Raw genomic sequence first — 14,708 nt, 5'->3', positions numbered from 1 at the left:
GACAGCCCTAATCCATGGATCCTCCCACTGCTCCTCACTCCCCTTTCCAAAGATGAGGTGGATCCCTTCCCTCTATTTCCATCCAGCTCCATAAAATAATCCCAAACCACCACCTTAGTTTTTACATGGGATGCTGCCCAATCCAGTCTCACTCATGAAAGCAGCTCCCACCCAACCCACCCAGCAGCAGCAGCAGAGAAATCCCTTCCCGTTCCTGGATGCCCACCTTGGGTTTGCCACACGCCCAGGTTCCAGGTCCATATACCCCCAGCCTGTGCTGAGCCTGGCTAGCTTCCCAAAATTTCAGATGCACTGGGAGACCCAGTGGCTCCTACCCAAGGCCACGAGCACAGGATGTCAGATGGTACCAAAGCCCATCAGGGATCTTCTCTGGGAGTGCACACAATGCTGAGGGTGAGGCTGGAGAGGGTGTTAATTCCCACTCTGCTTCTACTACCCTGATTTTTCCCAGTGAAAGGGCTGGCTGGAAGTGAGGAAGAAAGAGCACAGTCCCAACTTGGCTATTTTAGAGTACATTTCCCACACCATTCCTCTTACCAGTCAGAGGGCTGCATTTGAACAAAGAGGGTTTGCTACACACTATGGAAAACTGGGAGACTATGTGGAGATTTCAACTGCTCAGAAAAATTATTTGAAATATTTCCATTAAGATGATTTTAATCCTAAATTAAGCAGATGCAAACAGCCTTAAAAAACACAATTGTTCTCATGGGGGGAGAAATAGTAGTGTTACTTCCAGGGAGACAGATTATGTGGCACAGAGTGTGCAGAAAGTTTGTCTCATATAGTACCATGCATAAAAAAAAAAAAAAAAAGACAGAAGCTGTCATTAAAAAGTCAGTACTACCTTAATTAGTAAATGAATTGATATTTTTAGCACTAGTGCCAAGGCTGGAAGGTCAGTCTCTTAAAATAAAATATTTGTCTGATCTGGGAAAGTTCACATTGACAATGCCTGTCAATAAAGAGGACCTTTGATCCAGAAGGCTGAGAAATCCAGCAAGTCTTAACACATTTTATTATTATATTAAATAAACAAAAAAATCTAGACATAAACAGGATAGTACAAAAATAAAGAAAAAAATTGCCTTACATCTCCTTTTCTTTTACTTTTCTGGAACTTTTCTGCCACAAGTTTTACATAAATTCAAGCACTGCCTACTGCTAAAGTTGATGTAGTAAATAAAGCTGCAAGGTTTCACACGGGACTGCCACGTTATTGAAAGCACACCAGAACAGGGTTAGGAAAACGCAAATCAGTGTTGCAGAGCTGTGACTCCTTCATAAACAGAAGCCAAACTGTGTCAGTTTTCAAATAAGAGAAAAGACTTGCTAAAAGCTTCAAGATGTTGGGAAGAATGTGCCCTACAATGCCAACTTACTGCAATAAACCTAGCTCAGTAACTAGACTGTGGGCTTCTTTGTGTCTCATATTCTGAATGCAGAGAAAAGACCTCTGTGCCTCCTGCTATTGGGGAGGGAGAGGGCTGAAAACTGGCAGCTCCAAAAAATAATAAAGCAACAAGTAGAGGCAGACATGGTGATTCTCAGGAAGGATTGAAATGAAAGAGTCATAGCTGCTAAAGTCATTAGCATAGGTAAATCTGTTAAAAACGAAACTTACAGCAGACAATTTGGTTCCAACCCAAAACAGGCCAAAACTGACACTGCGATATGGAAACGTTTACCTTAGAAAAGTCAAAACACTGCCCTTGAATTCTGTCATTTATGTTTTAATATGCTGTATTGCAATATAGCCTAACAATCTAAAAACATCGAACGTAAACCAGGCATTTCAGCTCCATAAAAACATTTGCATACCTCCCCCTGCAAACTTCAGAGAATATATTGTATGCTAGAAATCATGTCAATCAAATTAAAAAGTTTTCAAGACAAAACATACTCTTAACTACTATTTTTCTTTTTTGTGAGGTTGTGAGTGGTGACCTGTCCCCACAAAAGGAAAGAATGATTATGAGGAATAAAAATAAGCAGTGTAAATGGCTGGATGGTTAAGCTGAAGGGTGGGGGGCGAGGAATGAGAGTGGTCCACCTAAAACCTTCAGCATGGAACTGACCTCCCGAAAACAACTCACATACATCGAGCTCTCCTTGTGCTTCAGGGTTTTGCTCAATTGGGAAACCTCCTCTGACCCTCGTTCTCAGCACAAGGATCAGTGCCCTGTCACTCCCCATGGGACCTACTGTGGGTTACTCTCACTGCTGTCCTCATGCTCCCCACACAACTCATCCAGCATTTTTTGCTGCATATGACCAGGATTAGAACAGTTCTACTCCTGCTTACTTAGTGGGGAAGAGCAGGCTCCAACTGTGAGAATTTTCAACACCTTAAGTTAGATAAAACATCCAAACCCTGATGCATAAATTGTGGTCTCCCTGGCCCACTCCTGCATCTCTCTCTCTCCTGTCTGCACCCTTCAAGGAAAATTTCAGCTTTTTCTTGAAAATCAGAAAGTTGTTTTAATTTTGTTTCTATTTTCCTAAGGAAGGCAAAAGCCTTCTTAAACACTTCTAGGATAACTTTGTGGGGAAAAAAAAGAGAGAAGACGGCTAATGTAACGAAAGTGTCCTGTTAACAACCAACAACAGTTTAAAAATAATTATTAGATCTTACATTTTTCCATGGTATTTTCTCCTTTCAAAATTTCTTTACTATGAATATCAGGTATACAAAAACAGACCTAACCAACTGTTCATAAATTTATGCAAAGGACATGGGTGAAAAAAGAAATCTACTCAGTGAAAAAATACAAATATTAGAATGTGCATTTCATATACATTTGTTTCTAAGGAATATTTTATTAGGATATTTCAATTATTTCTAAATACCAAACTAATTATTCCCTACTGCAAAGGGAGACTTGATCAATTTTGTTTTAAGATCATGTTTGAGTTCTAATATTTAAGCCAAACCAAGACTGGAAGCAGTAGAGCACTTGTGGAAAATGTGTATACTTTTTCTTTTTTCCATTGCCACAGTACTGTAGTTTTCCTTTTCACATCATTATTAGTATAAAAAGATTAGTACAAACAAAGAAGAAAAAAAAAGAAATTTCACTCCTACTTTCGTATTTCTTTAGATCTTAACCTGACATTAATGAGCAAATACACACTAGGATGATGATCACACTGTAGGATAAAATGGCTCATATACTGTGTTGATAAGTTAAGATGAAAGAAATCCAGAACAAAGACACAACAGTATTGCAGAGATATGTTTAGATTCCAAAATATTTGTATCAGTCAAAGATAGAAACACCCAAGACAAAAAAACCCCAACTGATAAATAGAAACATCCACTTTTTCCCCACTTGACTGCATAATAAAGATACTGTATACATTAAAGTGTTACTCCATCACTATGCCTTGCTGCCACATACAATACACACACACAGTATATACATATTTTCCATCTGATCTCTGATGGGTTTGCAGCTCCCATGGAATACCAGTGCCAACCCTAAGCAAGCCTTTGAGGATAGGGTTTACAACACAGGAGACAAAGAAGATACTTAAATGGGAACAGTACTGGCATTGAAATCCTGACCCTGATGATCTCAGGCTGTAGCTGAGGTCCTTCTGAGTAACATCTCTGACACAATTCTTCCCAAATCTCAGAACAAAGCATTACGATTTTCAGTGGGCTGGACTACAATAGAGAAGTTTACAGGAACCATGGCTCAAAATCCAGAAAGGTTATCTGAAATGCACTTTACATAATCCCAACCTCCATATAACCACCCTCACTCTAACTACAAATGTGGTGCAGATGGCACATTTCCTCATTTATACTCCACTGGGTAATACACTTGTTTCAATAAGAATCATACACCAGAGCTTTTCCTCTTATTTTCTTTACTGCCAGATGAAGGGGTTTTTTCTCTTCCCATACCAATTGGCTTATTTACCTAAGACATCATGACACTTTATTCCATCGTAACATGGCACTGTTCCCTCAAAGTGAGATCGGTCATTAGATGTATCATTCTGAAACGTGAATATTAATGCCCAAAAGAGATGAACCGTAAGCATCACAGATGGACAAGAAGGGATTAGACACAAATTGGTAACAGGATTGATAACAATTCACAAGTGTGTCAGGCACAGTGACACATTGCCTTGATCGACAAGAACTACTATTCACAAATTGGACTTCCACAAGCACCTGCAATTCTCTCACCAATCAAGAATCATAATAAACATTTTAAGACTGATGTTTTTGTTAATGGCATCAGCCTGGTGCCAAGCACAAGTCAATAGGAGAACCATTTTCGAGGAATGGAAAAGCTGAAGGAAATGCAGAAGGAGCACTGGATGAATGCTGCAGCAGTCAACCACTTAGACTTAAGAGAAACAAGGAGGTTATAATCCAAGAGAGAATTTTAGGACAGTAAAATACAATGGGTTGTATTTAAGGAATGAATGCAGAACTTCACCGGACAGTTCACAATAAATGTATGTGATCAGGAGGTATTTTTAAATAAATAAATAAATAAATAAATAAATGGCATGCTCAGAGAAAAATTAAAACACCCCACACATGGATACTTTCTGCCTCAATGACTGCAAAAAGTCTTTTACCCAAGACTGCAAATAATGGTGAAATGTATCAATCCCACCTATTCTCCTTCTCTTCTCCAGTTAATCCGAGTTTACCAAAACCAACTGCCTAATGACATTGTTGTGTGATTTTTCAGCTACTTGTGTTCATGCTGTGCAAAGGACACATGCAGTTGCTCTTCATCACATGTTTAAAAAACCCTGAACTGAGTATAATTTAAGAGTTGCTTCTCAGAATTTCTTCTGCTAAAGATAGGTACACACGGTATTTGACTGAAACAGTCAAGACAGATCTAAGTAACAAAATATTAGCACCAGCAGAGCACCAGCTTAACACTGCCTTATTCCTTTCACTACACAAACTAAACCAGGTATTTCTGCCTAATATATTCTGTGCCTGGCAAACTTCCTGCAACACTAAACTGAGTACTTTTCACTCTAAAGGATGCAAGCTGAAATTAATTAAAAGAAAAAAGTGAGCCCCAAGTCTTCCTCCTTTTTGATTAATGCTAATTTTATTTTTCATTTACTTGTTCACCTAGCACAGGAATTCACATTTTCATTCACTTTGTTTGTATTGTTTATGTGTGTTTTTATGAGATGCACATCTCTGCCATCCCATTCTAAGCCAGGCCTGGCTCCAGCATGGTAGTTGAGGCACACAGACCTAAGCACAACCTTCTGAACCAGGTTCTGAACATTCCAGCTTCTTCTTTTTAACTTGAATTCCATAAGTAGTTTTAGATGGGTGAACTGTGTCATGAAAACGAGAGTCTCTTTATTCATTGGTTTTTAAAAGCTATATAATTTTTGCCCTGCCTCTAATTGCTTTGTATTAAATATTCACTAGAAATACGTGGGAAATTTGCACATCTTCATAGTAACAATTCTTTTTGTTTTGTTTTTTCAAAATGAGACAGTGCAACCTGACTTGGTCACAGTGGCTCCAATCCTTCTCCTCATGAATCTCCTCTCACACAACACTTCTCCTGACTGTGCCTCTCACCCCACCAAATGACTTGGAAGTAAAGCTCTCCAGGAAAAGAACTGGTTCTTCTCCTCTCCTACACAGGCAATTTGAGAGAAAAGAAGAAAGTGAAGAATGGAAGCTTTCAATAGCAACTCAGCCAAGATAGATGATAAAACCTGCATGCTACCCTGAGGAAACAGGGTGCAAAGTTCAGTCCTATGTTTGTATTTCTAAAAAGCGTAAAATATCAAATATCCTTCTTGAAGAATAATTTTCTCTCTAGTCTCTTACCACATTGCTGTGTAACTATACAATAAATATTATCCTGCTCACATGCTTCTGTTTACTTAGCATACATTACATTTGATGCTATCTGGCAGCATAAGTTTTAGTTCTGTCATCTTAAAATACTAATAGTTGTCAATCAAAATAGAAAGTGCATAATAAAAATGTTCTAGAAACTAATAACCCTATATTTCTACACCCTCAGCTTGGAGCTAAGCATTTCTAAAAATGAGATTAATTATATGTTTGTAGAGGGTCCAATACAATCAGACAGTCCTCTAAACAACATCCTCCTAGAAATGAACACAGAGCAGATACATAATCTTATATATAGTGTGTGTTTATATTATGCAATATATGCAACACTAAATTCAGAGCATCATCTTTATTTGGCCCAGTCTTTTGATCTATAAGAGAGTTTCTGGGGGGGAAAAAACCCACACAATCTGCCCAGTGACAGTGTTAGGTAGAGCATGAGAGAAAATGGCATGGTAAATATCAAAGTAATTTACGAAGACTTTTTGCAAATATTTAGAAGCCTGGAAGCACCAAGAAGATACACACAGGACAGGACCCTGAAATTATGACCAACATAACATGGTAAGCTGTTCAATTTAAGATGGAGTGTCAGAAAAATATCCTTTGAATTATATCTGTCAAACTTTACTTGGAACTTCACTGCTTGGGACATTTAAACCTGCTCTGGACAAAGTGTTAGCAAGTACCCTGTAGGGAACAATCCTGTAATGTCAAGAAGATGGACTAGATGTATAACAGGTCTTTTGCTGCTCCATTTTTTATTATTCTAATCCATCACCCTTACTGAGGTGAAGTTTTATGTAGACCTTTAAAATATGACCATTTGAAAATTATGTCTGTGTCTGTATAATATATACACACATCCGGGTGTAAGGTTTGGTTTTTAAAAACTCTAAGTACAAAAACATATTTGCACCTAATTTGCCCATGCTACAGCTGTAACTATGCATTAATCTGGCAAATGCAGATAGAAAGTTCTAATAATGGTTATGGGAATACACAATTTACAGACATGATTGTCACATGAATTTGCAACTTAGGCATGCAGGAACTGAAATATGTGTACTGTGGACAACACAGTAGTATTGGACTGTGACATGGTCATGCCACAAAACCAGGATCAGACCATGAGCTTTGCCCCAAAATAGAGAATCAGAAATCTTGTAGGGTAGTTGACATTGATGCTTGCAGAAGTAGTTAAGCAGAAGTTCCACAAAGAGCTCTAAGCAAAATGCTTCTATCAGGGATTCTTCAGGAAAAAGTTAAAGGCTTTATTTTGCTCCCTTCTTCCCAAGACACTGTGGTCTTTCTTATATTTCTTTGCTCCCCTGTTTTGCAGAGAAGCTACAACTCCCCATCACTCTTCCTAAAACCTAAAATCCACTGAGGACTTTGTACTGACAAACTACTGACAGTAAGAGTCCCTCAGAGCAATGGCTGCAGGAAGCACCTCTGTTCCCCAGGCACGGGGTGGCAGAACTCAATGAATAAGCAGAGTGAGGAAGAACAGGAGGTTAAAGGCTTCCCTTTGTCCATTATTGTCATTTCTGTTATTCCAGACTGGAAATCCTGTCATTGACTGAGGCACTAGGCAATCACCCCTGTATGACTGTCATCATCTACACACTTCAGTAGGAGAGAAAAGCAGTATGGAGAAGGAAAAGGTGTTTTCCTTTTAATCTTTTAGACTGCAATAGCCATAATTGGCTTTACTGTATAGTTTGGCTCTAGTTTGTCATAGTATTACAGTGAGAAACATTGGCCTGCACTGATTTTTACACACAAATCTTAATGACTTCAATTGCTGCTAAGGATTCAGAATGGTGGCAGGATATGGTCATTCACCATAAAGACCCTAAAGCCTTCATAATTACTGAGTATACAGAATATTTATTATAGAGACTATGCCAGGCCTCTTTTGTGAGCTGCCCTGGGTCTGTTCTCTGAGCCACATCAAGCAAGAAGTTTAAATGAAACTGCTCCCAAGTTTCTGAAATGGTTTAATAAAACATATACTGACTGTAATATTCAGTTTATAGTAGAAAACTATTGCCCCTTGGTTTGAAAAATGACCTCTAGTTGGCAATTTTACTCTCAGCTTCATAGATTATAGTCCGCTGTTGGTCATTTTCTCAATCCACAGGGCAATACTTTTCCATAACAAGCTCAAACTGCAATCAGTATTTGTAGGCTGTTACACAAGTTGAGGATAATATGTCTCAACACATTCTATTATATGACTAAACAAAAGAAATAACAACCTGGTGACACAGACATATGGAGAAAAGCAGAGCTATTCTTCTAATGCTGAGATAGCAGGAAAACATATTTCTTTGTATTGTGTTAATTTGTATTAAATTTCATGTCTTCAATACACAATAATCTCTAATTTGATTTTTTCGTTAATAGTGTTTTGGTTTGTGTTGTCTTATGTCTATTCTTATTTTAATGTAAAATGACAAATACTAAATTCTATTAGTATCAGATTTTAGAAATGACGAATAGTGACAGATAACCTAACATTGTAAAATCACATTAAAATGTATTCACGCAGATATGTAAAAGATCGTTTGCTCTTGGGCTCACAAAACACACATTCATAAACTTATGAGTTTGATATTAGGAAGTTCCTATATAGTGTAATAGATGAGTTGCAAGTGATTGCTTCAGCACCCAGTTCTAGTACCTAAATACAACTGAAATACCACATTTTGGAAAAACAGTTCCCATGTTAGATAATCAAACAGATAAATTCTGTTGAGAAGAAGCCTCAGACCAGGAAGTGAGGGATATCTGGAGCCTGTTCCAAGATGTGCCCTGCATAGCTCTTCCCGTGACCAGTGTTCAGAAAATCATCCCCCCTTCCCATCCCACAGTTGCTCTGACCTGCAGGACTAACAGAACCTACCTGGCTGGCTGGAGTGTGGCAAGGTTTAATTCTTCAATCGATGGATGACAAAAGCTCTTGTAGATCCTCCTCTGTAAATGCAAAATATTTATAATTACAAGCCTAATATTCATCCCCATTTAAAATAAAACTCTGAGTTTAAAATGTGACACCCACCCACACTCAGAGACAAAGGGAACAACTTCCTAAGCTGAGGCCAGAGCAGTCAAGCAAAAAGGGGCATTTTTACACCCATCCTCTAGAAATTACGAGTTTCTTGTCCTTTAAACAAATACACCAGATTTACTGGAGATCTATGACGGGGCAGAAGGGAGAATCTTGGCTAAAACCTATAATAAGATCCATAACACACAAAGGTTCATTGCAAATCTGTCCAGGTGGCTTCAGAAACTATGAGCACCCATATTGTGGCATTTTAGGATATTAAAGGGACAGATAATGCTTTCTTCTTCATTTTCCACTACCGTTCCTATATTGTTGCTCCATCACAGCTTCCTCTGTATTCTCTAGCTGGAATTTAAGTGGTCTAGATTAATTTAAACATGTAGGAACTACATCCAGAATCTTTAAAATATTTGAGCTAAGAATGTATTTGAATGATTACCAGACAATGATGGCTCTTTATCTTACAAGTCTTCAAGAAATTCAGATGCTTAACTCATTAATAGTGTTTGCTGCATTAGATTTTAGATTTTTATGATTTTAGAAGAAAGATTTTCTAATACAGAAAAAAATCCTCACCAGCTTTCTTTGCTTTCCCCAACATTTTTCATTTTAGGGTAATAAAAGTGACACATATGTGCCATAATGTAATGGATTAATTAAGGAATATGATGTTTATCCTAGGTCCTGAGTTGTACATCTTCATAACTCACTCATAAAAATTAATGTATTATACCACGCTCCAGAATGATATATCTATTTTTACCATACCTGTTGAGAATAAATTGTTCTAAATTGGATTATCCTGATATCCAGTGAAAAATGTAAAAATTACATTGTTATTTTAAGAATTTACATTGTTGTGTATAAGAAAGCATAATCTTCTCACTGTGCTTTTGAACTGTCATGTTATTCACTGCTACAAAATCATAATTGCTGCTGCCACACCTAAAATCAAATGCATACTGTATTTCTTCGTTCACTCTGCATTTTCTGTCTAAATCACAAAACCATATACAGTATATTTTTGGCCTATTCTTTCATTACTGACTGCTTCTGTATATAAGTAACACAGAACTATGCATGCAAGGACTCATAAAACCCTCATTTCTAAAATCAACAGATGAAAAATCCCTAAATAATAACGTACAGATGTTTCATATTTAAATGAGCTACTGGCATGTAATGCTGCCAATCAGGCCAATACATGCAGTAAAATTGGTGAATTTCAAGGTACTCAGCATCTATAACATATTTTTATTTTTTTTTAAATCAAAAGATCATTTGGGGATAATGGAAATGGAACTCTTCAATAAATATATAATGATATATTTCTGATGTTCTCTTGAAGTTCCTATGACTGGTCAATTACACTGTATTATTCTATACCAACTCCTATTCCTTTTACCTCAAGAAAGTTGATTTTGCTGTCCTTAAACTGCAATATCTCACTAAAAGTAAATTATCTGCATGTTATCTGCAGAGTAATCCTCTTCTTGAATACAAGACAGAACATCAGAGTTTCTAATCCTTCACAGATAGAGTAATTCACATCCACTGTACGTTTTACTGTAAAGACAGAGTAATACAATATGTTTGATAAATCATGTATGTGTCTGTGTACAAAGAAAAAGGTTTATCTCCTCTCCTACAAGATGCATCCCTATTAAAGCACGCACGCACTCCCCATGCTGGCACTGCAACAATCTTTAGAAGTTCTATAATAGAGACATCTAAGTTTAAAAAATGAAGCAGCTCACAGGTCAAACAAGTTCCTGATGAGAAGTGCTTAACCAGAAATATTATTCCACTGATTGTAAGTTTTCATCCATACATCAAACCCCGGAGTCTATTGATTAAATAAAACTGATCTTTTTCTATTTCAAAGCAAAAGAGAATTAAATCATCCCCATTGTTTTCCCTTTGTTTGGAGCTATCATGTTGTGCACACTAGCCATGAGTCCTGCTTATAATTACAACATCCTTTAGGAGAGCTTATTCTGCAATGACTGATCACAGGTTTTTTGCCTCTTCCTCTAAATTTTCTGCTCCTGGTCATAATCAATGGCACTTGATGGCCCAATATTCTGATCCAATGTGGCAAGCGATATGATCCAAGATCTGCTTAGAATCAATAAATTCATTCGCTCCAGGAAATTTTGGATCAGAACAACTTTAAGTATATGTAAATACAAGAATTTACTGCAATTATGCTGGCACATCTTCCTTTCCTCATACCTCTTTTCTACTGCATAATTAACTGCGTCATGCCTTAATTTTGCTTGCAATCCTACATAAAGGAATCCAGGCCAGACAGCCCTTGCAAGCCTTACCAAAGTCAAGGTCTGCTGGCTTAGAGAACAGAGGGTCTCTTCCAGCAAAACACATCAAAACACTGCAAATCTGTGTATTGCTGAGCCCCACATGGCATTGCCTGGGCTCTGAAGATACCATCAAATGCTGACATAGCACAAACATTTAACAGACTGCTTTGAAGAGCACCAACAGGTGGATACAAAACTCTTCTTGGAGTTTAGTTTTGCCTTTGTGCAAAAATGTCCAGGTTCACTTAATAGCTCCTCTGGGCTACTGTTGTGTCCAAGCCAGCCTTCAGCCTGGTCCCAGTCTACCTGTGCAGTGCAATCATGCTCTGACACTCAGCTCATAATGTAAAGTGGCCGGAAAACCCTGCACCAGGGATGTGGTTTCCATTCTGGAATGTAATCACTGCTAGGCTAAAATGGCAGCATCCAAGTTCACTTATGTGTTTCACCCCACACTTAAAGGTGAAAGGACACATGGTAAACTCAATTCTGCTACTGTATATACACATCACTTAGTAAATTGTACAAATTATTCTGAATATTTTTTTAAAGGCGAGGAATTTTAATGTATTTTGAATCTTCTTTAAATTAGCATGACAGAATAGGATAAACGTAAAAACAGTAATAAAATATATTTTTTTAAAAAAGAAATTTATTCCCTGTTAGTTATTTCATTGTAAGGGAGTTACAGAACTGCAGAATGATGAGTAAATACAGACCTCTGTACAAGTTAAGAGGGCTGCAGCTTGGGCATGTCCTTCAGCCTCTTAGTCTTTTTCCACTGGAAATCAGTAGTTCAGCACCAGCAGAGCAGAGCAGAGAACCTTGTTTCTGCCAAGTAGCACTAATTTCTGCCCATAGTGACATTCAGAAGAGGATGAATCAAGTCACAGGGGTAAGAAAACTCTTTGCTTGTGATGTGGCTGTCATCAGTGAAGATGAGTTTGTAACACCCTCCAAGCATCAAAACGACACACAAAAGAAACATTAAAAAAAAAATAAATTCAACAGATAGTCTTGCAAAATATATCAATGCAGTTCTCCAAACTGAAAAAGCAGAAGTCAGAAGATCAAGAACTCACAGTTAGGATTTTCCTACTAGCTAAAGAACATAAGGATTCTCCTGAAGTCTTTGATTGATATATGATCTTTTCTTTCTTTTCAGGCAGAACAGCTGTCCAGTGAACTAGAAGAAACAGCCCTGAAGACAGCTTTGTGTATGATATGACTTTGAGAGGGAAAATCATCCCAATGCTTTACATGAAACATCTAATAAAATAAAACTAAAAAGTATCCTCCATGAAAGATTTTTTCTTTCTATTTGAGCAAGTCATCCCTGTTATCATCTGGGGTGGGGGTTTTGCAGTGTCTGAGACCAAAGAGAAAAGGTATGTCCCTCAAAACTGGATTTTGAATGAACCTAACTAGAAAGATGCAATAAGTATTTTTAATAGAAGGGCAACTGGGCAAATGGAGAGAGAAAAAGAGAATTTTCTGGAGATTGTCAGGACAGAGTTACCTGGGGTATATTGTAACTCCATTCTCCTTTGTAATGTAATTCTTTAAGTAAGGTGAAACACTCATATCTACCACAGTAACCATATCCATAAATAGCTTTACTATGTTCAAAAAAACCCAAAGCAAAAATAACCAACACAAACCTTCTCAGCAGAAGCACCTGGTACAAATTTGTGTAAATTTATTCAACCTAATGGAATTATGTAAATTACATAAATGGAGGCCTACAGCCACTGTGATAATTCACTGAAGTTATATCCAGATTAGAGAAAAGATGGCATGAAATGGAGCCTTTCTGGAGCTTGCTCTAGAGCTGCGTTTTGGCAGCATGGTGAGAACGAACAGCCTTAGAGAATGAACAGACACAATGCTCAGGTGAAATCTGTACCTCTTTCTCATTTTAAAACACATCTCATTGTGACACTTAATTGTGTGGATGAGCACTGATGGATGCTGTCACACATGGACAGGAAAAGGAGAAGTAATTACAACTGTACTTTCCTTGGAGTAACCAAATCCAATGTAACACCAACAGAGGAAAGCAGGACATCAATGGTTCAACTACCTGCCCTTCAAAGCCTTGTTGAATTTGCCACATAGGCTGTGTTCTCCATTGATTTGGACAAGTCCAAACAAGGTCCCCTACACATCTGATACAGGATAGGATAGTTCTTGGTTTAGAAACACCTCACAAAAGAGCATGATAACCTTCCACCCATCCTATCTTAGTGGCACTTGAATCCTTAAACTAAATCTCCTTGCTCACCCTGCCCAAAACTCTTCATCTTTCAATACAATGGATCTGTCCTCAGCACTCTTCCAACTTTCACTCCTCTCCAAAACCAGCCCTTCTTTCTTCACCAAAGCCTTCCTGAACAGGTCCCTGTGAGTGTACTTACTGCAGAAGCTAATTACAATTAAAGGAGATCTTTAGCACTGAGAAACTAGAGAGACAGGCACACATCTCATACCTTTGCACAGCTAGAAATAATTTCTCTCCCTTCCCTTGAATAACTTGAATACCGTTCCTTCCCTACCCCAAACACCCTCCTTTATCCCTGCTTCTGGAGTCCTCCTCCTCCCTCCACATAAACTGGCATTAATCCTGTGTCTCAGTGGTGTTCCCAGTAGCTGTTGACATCTGCCTGCTTTTCTGCCACCTCACCTGCCCCCTCCCCTCCCATTACTGAGTGCCAGCCCCTGCTCTCACACAGATTTTAGATCCACAATTTTCAGAAAAATCCTGCTCCATGGGATTCCAACAACAGAAGAACAGGAGATAAGAACATAAAAGCATCCTCAATGTGGTGTCCCATCAGGAAGCCAACTAAATCTGATAGACACTGTCCTCTCTGACCCATAAGCAGGAGAGGACTGAGCATTTAGAGAAAAGCAGTTCAGAAAACAATTTTATATAGCCTGTAACCAGCCAGCACCATCCAGCAAACAAAAAGCATTTGCCCAGGTTTTTACTTTTGAGGTAATCAAATAGCATTTAAAAAAAAATAAAAAATTTCCACACATACACATCACATATATATTTATATTTCTCTCTCACTTTTAGTTTGCAGTGACAATCAGCAACTATTTTACAGAGAAAGACTCTAACAAGCTTACAGGATGCCTTTAGTAATAAGATAATTATTTGTAACTCTATAAAGAATTATAATTTTTAATTTAAAAAGAAATCAAATAAAAACAGCTTTCATCTTTCCTACCATGTGAAGAAAACATTCTCTGCCTACAACTCAAATTATCATTCTCTCCTTTGTGCAAAATGAATTGACCCAGAAAACTAAAAGGGTAAGAACCCATATTTGCTGGGCTTATTCAGCAGCCAAAAGTTCATGAAAAACACTGTTGTGTATCACATAGCAACCACTTGATGCCTATTGTTAAA

The 14,708-nt window shown here is 37.8% G+C and overlaps 1 protein-coding gene across 11 annotated transcripts in view; it reads right to left on the bottom strand.

Annotated features, from left to right (window-relative positions):
- ZNF536 (zinc finger protein 536) overlaps positions 1–14,708 on the bottom strand; it is a 347,275-nt gene that overhangs the window by 271,345 nt on the left and 61,222 nt on the right. For 9 of the 11 annotated variants that reach the window (XM_064671230.1, XM_064671231.1, XM_064671229.1 and 6 more), the window contains exon 3: positions 8,805–8,875. The exons of 1 other annotated variant lie outside the window; for it this stretch is intronic. The gene's annotated coding sequence lies outside the window, so the exon portion shown is untranslated. Of the gene's footprint in view, positions 1–8,804; positions 8,876–12,009; positions 12,157–14,708 lie in introns of those variants that run through there. One more of the 11 variants, XM_064671227.1, reaches the window with a different exon arrangement.

This window comes from Pseudopipra pipra, chromosome 14, assembly GCF_036250125.1.
Source record: "Pseudopipra pipra isolate bDixPip1 chromosome 14, bDixPip1.hap1, whole genome shotgun sequence".
NCBI lineage: Eukaryota > Metazoa > Chordata > Aves > Passeriformes > Pipridae > Pseudopipra > Pseudopipra pipra.
This window is presented reverse-complemented; position numbering and strand designations above follow the sequence as displayed.